We start from the raw sequence: 7,211 nt of genomic DNA on the forward strand, positions 1-7,211 counted from the left end.
TACTGTGATATATTTAATGATATTTAAATGCCACAGGTATTGGAGGCAACTCAACTTAGAAACAACAACAGTGCATAGATATCATGAAAGTCAGCTGGAGAGCACAGGCAAGGCTTTCAAAATGCATTCTACACACACAAAGTCAAACAGCAGCAACTGTGTTGACCTGCTGAGTGCTATGGAGCCTTTGCTAGAAGTTTCCGCAGCGTTCTAGACAAACCCTTTAAGTATAGACCCATAATGCATGGCATATTGTGCATTCAAAGTCCCCTGTCTGGACTGAGTCACACTAGCGTCACAGTGAGACAGTAGTTCTTACTGTGTAAAACAGAGTCGTATTCGTAGGCTGACAAGAAGTGAGGTAAGGTCAGGATCATCGCTGACAGCCATCGTAGTTCCCCCGATTCAATAACGCGAGGGCGGTGGACCCGATTTCCAAAGTAGCTGATGAACACTATCACACACTGTTACTGACTAAGAGACGGACACAAACACATGCTTTAAAGAGAGCCAGAGGGAGCATTTTTCTCCTGTAGGACCACTCTTTTCAAATTTGTGCATTAAATTGCAGGTGTCACAGTTTTCAAACATTACTGATCATACTCTCATACCAAATAGGAAGTGGCCGGGGGGCACACACGTAATCTAACACACCCGGCACATTCAAAATGAATGCAGGGGCAGTAAAATGTAAGCTGCATTACTGATGTTTACCACTTGGCGGCAGTGGAAAGCTGTAAAAATGATGTTCCCATACAACAAAACTGCAGTTTTAATTGCGGTTTGAGGAAATGATTTTCCATTCCGTGGTTAACATTGTGAATGGAAACAAACTACTAGGTAAGTCTAGAAAAAGATCATGTTAGGGAACAAAATGAGTTAACTTAAGAATGTTACGTACGTAACAGTTAGACAGAAACTGCAGAGATCACTTAGAACAGCCCCTTTTCATTACAGATCTATGTTAATATTACAGCTCTAAATAACCACTTTAAAAAACAAAACTAAAATCTTTTGATCAGTGTTTTTTCATTAAAAAACACAATCATATCAGATCATGTAACACATTAGAACTCAGCCAATTTTGAGAGGATCCGAGCTGCAAAAGAATTCGAAAGCCCAGGTATCAAATGTGAACTTGGTATTTAATTAGTGACCCTTGGTCATGCATACTGAAACATGAAAACATGAAAAAACACTGGAAAAATTTACTGTGTGATGGATTTAAATCCCTGAGCATAAAACAATCCCAATAAGCACGTACGTACATTTGATCATTTCCTGACCCCCGGATCTGTAATAAACCTGTTCCAAAAACTTAGTCTGGCTTGAATTCAGGAAGTGTTTCTTTGACTTGTTGCTTGTTCTCCAGACCTCCTCTGTCATCTGTACCCTTGAAATAAAGCTATAGTTCAGGCTGGTTGAGGGTATGTTATTGTTGGCTCTACCTCGTGGAGAGAGGAAATGGTTCCTGAGGAGTAGCTGCTGAGAGCGTAGCGTCTCTCGATTGTGCTGATGGTGCTCTTGAAGTAGGAGCTGTACAGCAGCTGAGGAGAACTGCAGGAGGCCGTGGCACAGGACAAACCCTAGGACAACACAGACACACAGACAGACGGACACACAGGCAAATAAATGTCACCAAATTCAACTTTTAGGACACTGCCAAATTGTCTCTGAATTATTGCCCCATCTAGGTACCCATTTCAATTGTGAGTCTTGGAAAAGTACCATAGGACATTACAAACCTTCGTTAGCCACACCCAACAAGATGTCAAGTTCACTATGGAGCGGATACTTAAAGAATCAAACAAGGGAAACAGCTCTTCGCTAACACACAGGCACATGTTCAAGACCGAGGCATCAGGCCGGACTCGCTCACGTCTGAAAGACTGACACAAATCTTTAAGGCTACAACTTACATATCGTCACCTTCCTAAATAATCGCCTAAGTCATTTTTTGACAAAAGTATTTCTTGCCTAAATCATCTCCTCATGGTGCTGGCCACCTCTGGTAACATTTCCTACATTCTCAGTTGAACGTCGTGATTCTACGCTTAGTATAACTGCCTAAGTCAAAATTGTCAGTATTTGGTTTCAGTTTTTGTGTGTTTCTGAAAAACGTGAAAAAAGCTTAGGCGATTATTTTGGGAAGGTGACGATATGTTAGATGGATAAATGACTGAATAAGGTGTAAAATGAGGCGATATTGTATGTACAGTATATAAATCATTAAAACCGATAGCTTAATAACAAGCAGCATTTTAATGTTGTAACTGGTCACTTTAAAACTGTTAGGTAATCTCTACCAATGCATCATATTCAACTCATTATATATTAGTATTATATTATTATATTGATTAGAATATCCAGCCTTCACCTTAAAGCCTTAAAAGCCAGTTTATATGTTAACAGAGTTGTTAGTAAAGTCAAAAAATGTTTTTGGAATAAATTGCATATTTAAAGGAATAGCTTGACATTTTGAGCGGAGAATCCCACTCTCTACTCATGTGCACTAAATACAGCTGCAGCCAGGAGACGGCCAGCGTAGCTTAGCACGACACGCTCAGTCCAAAGATAGCAAAAACTTTTTTTAACTGTTGTTATCTTATAAAAATGTAAAGTTAAAAATGACACCTAGCATGCCGGACTATTCTCGGCTGTCAGCGTTGCCAGGCAACCATGGACCCCCAAGACGTCACACACATATCGACTACTTTATAAAGTACTGAGTTTGATAAAATGTTCACAATACAACAAATAGTTGTCTTATGGGAAAGCAATTATTCATCTGGTATTCTCTCCAAATGCTCAAAAAGCCATGTTATATATATATATATATATATATATATATAGTATATATATATATATATATATATATATATATATATATATATATATATATGGAAGTTATCTAGAAGACCCCCCACACTCTTTGCTTGGAGGGTCATGAAGCCCAAATGACGCTCTGAGATTACGAGTGAATTTGCTATGAAAACGGGATGAGCCAAGCTTTCAGATTGTTTGCCGCTGCTAGCTCGCTCAGGGACATAGATGATTGCTTCTATAAAGCTTGGCTTTATGAGTTATTACCACACACAATTTATGCTTTTACACTCCACTATTTTTATGCAGATTGACACAAACATTAGGTTTCAGAGACAAGTCTCTGGCTCCCTGACTATTGGCTTTTAGCCTCTGGGGCCACACCAAAACACATAATCATCAAAGTGAACATTTCTCCATTAGCATGAATCAACTGAAACTGTTGCTCCCAATTATTATTAATGATCAAATACAGCAGGTCCATTTTTCTTGATGGAACATTGCCCAGTTGTTGGAACTTGGACCAAGTATTAGAACATGTAGAAACAGAGACGCTACACCGTGTCCCACTGTGAAGACGCAGGATTTATCATTCATCCACACTGTTGTACAAGTGATTTATGCCTATTTGATGTTCACAGCAGGGGAAGCGGTGTGCAGATTTGAGTCCTCTGTGGATTATAACATATTTATCATTTTGAACATCTCTCCTTCTCTCTGGACGCCATTGTCCCAGCCTTCAACCCCGCTGGAGGGGAAGAATTGAGGGATTTATACTTGAATTTGAAAGCTTTTATTTCAGGACACGTGTTGTAGCTATGACACTGGATATAAGAGGTCTTTTTGCTAAAAAAAAATGCCTGGTCAAAATATGAAATAAAAAGGAAAAGCTATGAAGTCTCCCAATACACACAGAATCACCTCCCTTCATTTGAACAAACATAAAAGGTTTTGCTGCTCTGCTTTGGAAATATGCTTATTCTTATTATTGCAATCTCCCCACTGGAATCAATAAACATATAAATTATAAAATTATAATTTATTCCCTTTTTGCAAAGAATTAATAAGAAGATTAAAAGCACTTTCCTGCCTGTCTAAATAAAGGTTACAGCAAGTAGACGGTTAGCTAGCCTAAACACTAGCTTGGCTATGTGAGAAGGTACAACACCTCTAGAGCTAAGCAGGACTCACAGCTAAAGTGTAAAAATGACAGGTTATGGTTTATGTGGGCCCAAGTTATTTCTGTCTGGAAGCAGTGACTTCCTGAAGTCTTGTTGCCTGGCACGTACAACCATAACTTGTTGTTTTTACACTTCAGTTGTATGGATTAACAACCAAGAATCATGTGTTCATAAGAGGCTTTAGGAAGTGATGTAGGGATTTATAGAGCCATGTACCGTTTCCCCTTTTTATGTCGGACCTAAAAGTTGTGTTCAGACCAAGCAGCAACCCTCCGGCCTGAGAAGTGAAGCCTTAAACTTTGGCATTCTATCTCATTACCAGCAGGGGGCGTCTCAACTAGCTCCAAAACAGTGTGATTCATAAAGGGCCTGCGGGGAAATGACCCCACTTCTCACGGGATTTTCCTCAGCAAACATTTTCATGACAGTTCATGCTCTCATCCTTGTTTCAGGTCTTCTTCAGTACAGCAGGATGCTCATTTTGTAAACGATGGTACCACTTATTTAAAATGGAGGACAAAGCAAGGATACTTTAGGGGCGTGGCTACAGCTGACCTGCCAATCAGGACAGAGGCTTAGCAGGCTAACCATGGCGCTGTGGACTTTAATAGCTTAAACTTGTATTTGAATGTTGTCATGGTTTCATCGTGAGACTTTGACCCTCTCACTGTAGTTTTCACTTCATCAAAGTTAATTAGAACATTTGGTTTGCCTGAAAAGTTTTTAGTGGTTATGTTTTAGTGTACGTTAGTACCTTGCCAGCAAAAGCTTTAAATACTTGCAACTTTTCCTGAGAGTTCAGCTAAGCACAGCGTCATTGGAAATACAACAACATTGCTTCAGCTGAGTCATCTTCCCCAGATTCGCCCTCTTGTCCACTTGGTCACTTCTGGCTCAAGAATACCAAGATGCGCACGCCAAAATGCAAACAACCCAATTAGTGCATCACTGAGCTAGTTCCATTGTTGTTCCAGTCAAGGCTCACACTGTCGTGGAGGCCTATCAGCATCGCAACTCTCCTGACGTCACAGAGAATAAAACATATCGGCACTGTCAGCGCTCCCTAGGCTCTACGACTCAACGCCGTACTGTCCAGACACGCCAATCAGGGGAGGGCTTGGCCAAAAGGGAGAAAATATGCTAAGTCTGGAAATCTGAGTTTGTTACTGTCCCAGCGATTGATTGTGCTACACTACAAACAAGTTAGCACTAACGTTAAAATAACGTAAATAGGTGAATATTTCTGGAGTTGCAGGATACTCAAAAAAAGAAAAACACCAGCATTTGGTCTCTACCAAATATGACAACGGTATCAATCTTCTATGTACTTGTGAATATTTATTCCCCACAATGCTTAGCCATACCAACTGCTCAGTGACCTGAATCTCCCAACATTTCTTTTCCCACTGATCAGGATGTAAACATGCAGAACTCGGCTCAGCTGTTTGCATCCATTCTAAGCAGAATGATGGGAAACCTGTGGGTAGCCCATCAAAGTTGGACACACAGACAGAATGTCCTGATCAAAGCAAAGAGAGCAACGCCTGCGCAGAGATTAATATGACTGCTCTTGTTGAGACTCTTGTTGCAGACTCTAGACAAGATTTCTAGCGTTACATTTTGACGCAATTTCAAGATTGTCCTCTGCTTCCACTTTGTCACGCTGGGGGAATGACTTGCAAACATTGATGAAATAACCTGCTGCTTGGCTTTTATTCCAACACTACCCCATTATGTCAACATGCGCTCTTTAGCTTTGACCTTCACGCACATTCATACTGAGCGGGAGAGAATTACGGGGGGGGGGCTTTACTATGAAGATTCCAAATAATAAACAGAAGAAATCTGCAGTAAGTGGACCCCCACATCTGTATGACAATGCTTAAGGTAAACACTGAAGGGAATGTAGAAGCTGCTTTGTGTTCTCCTCCAAATTACAGAATATGTTCATTTATGTATATGTATATAAATATTATTGGTATTAGAATATGTAGGTGTTATAGTCATAGATATAGTATATGTATTAGTCAGTATATATAAGTATATGTATTAGTAAGAATAGTAAGTGTATCAGTCTGCTCTATCACACCCCAACACCAATGAAGAGACATGTACTCTCTGGCTGAGTTCTGCAGTAAACTGCAGTATTCCTCCAGCCCTGGAACTACCTCTTCTCTCCCATCCTCCAGTGATCTGGAATATATTTCTCCCATAATCCTTTAATGTTTTGAATATTGGAGAAAACTTTGAACTGGATACTTTGCAAGACTCCCCAATGTAAAGTGACGGAAAGCTGTGAAGCAGCAATGAGTCTACGGACTAACATTAACTCCTGTGATAATTGATTGCTATTTTATTATGTTTAATGCCAAACCCTGGTTGGAGACCCTCACATGGTTTTCTTACATTTCTTGAATTGAATGGTTTTTTTTAGTCAGACAAAGGTTTGTAATTTCACCGTGAGCTCAACATATGAAAGGCATTTTTCAGTAATTTCTGATGTTTTACAGATCACAATTAAGATTAAACATCATGACAATAGTGCAGATTGTATTATAGTGAAAACAATGTTTTGTTGCAGCCTTTCACTGACTTGGCATTAACATTAAACATCCCCCGTGTTTGGTTTTGATGAACAGTAATAGTAAGAAGTAACGCGACACAAGACAGAAACTTGTTTTGGTGAGATGAAGCTCTGCAGCATGTGCTCCCGTTTTTATTGAGTCTTTTGTTTCTTCAGAATTATTATCTGTGTGTGGTTATCATCATCTAGAAATAGGCCACATCTAGCTCAAAACGGTTACAAAACATGAGGGACCAAGGGCAGTTCAGCATGAGACGGTTGCGCGCCTACCTTTACGCTGTGGAACACCTTTGTCTTTGCTCTTCATGTCTTTGGAGGGAAGTATGTCCATTAGCTGAGCTCGTGTCCTGCCGGCTCCACGGAGCTCTCAGCCGACAGCTTTGTTTCAGAGGTTGTCTTTGCCCCCCCGGTGATGTCACTGGCTCAGCCCACAGCTCCACGCGTAAATGTTTTCAAAGTTGTGAATTGAGAAATGAGTCTCGCGCAGTTTGACTGAGTCACGCGCGAGCCTGTGCAACACTCACCTGCAAGAGCGTGACCTAAGCCTTAATCATGAAAGGAAAAATGACTACACTGCAATTATTTATTCATCACACACACACACCCCCACACACACTTCTAGT

At 40.3% G+C, this 7,211-nt stretch overlaps 1 protein-coding gene across 1 annotated transcript in view; it reads right to left on the minus strand.

The window, feature by feature from the left end:
- The window catches only part of slco2a1 (solute carrier organic anion transporter family, member 2A1), a 29,821-nt gene extending 22,856 nt beyond the window's left edge, over nucleotides 1-6,965 (minus strand). The window contains exon 1 of the mRNA XM_032526310.1: nucleotides 6,859-6,965. The gene's annotated coding sequence lies outside the window, so the exon portion shown is untranslated. The remainder of the gene's footprint in view (nucleotides 1-6,858) is intronic.
- Nucleotides 6,966-7,211: the final 246 nt, after the last annotated feature.

The sequence above is a fragment of the Etheostoma spectabile genome, chromosome 9 (genome assembly GCF_008692095.1).
Source record: "Etheostoma spectabile isolate EspeVRDwgs_2016 chromosome 9, UIUC_Espe_1.0, whole genome shotgun sequence".
NCBI lineage: Eukaryota > Metazoa > Chordata > Actinopteri > Perciformes > Percidae > Etheostoma > Etheostoma spectabile.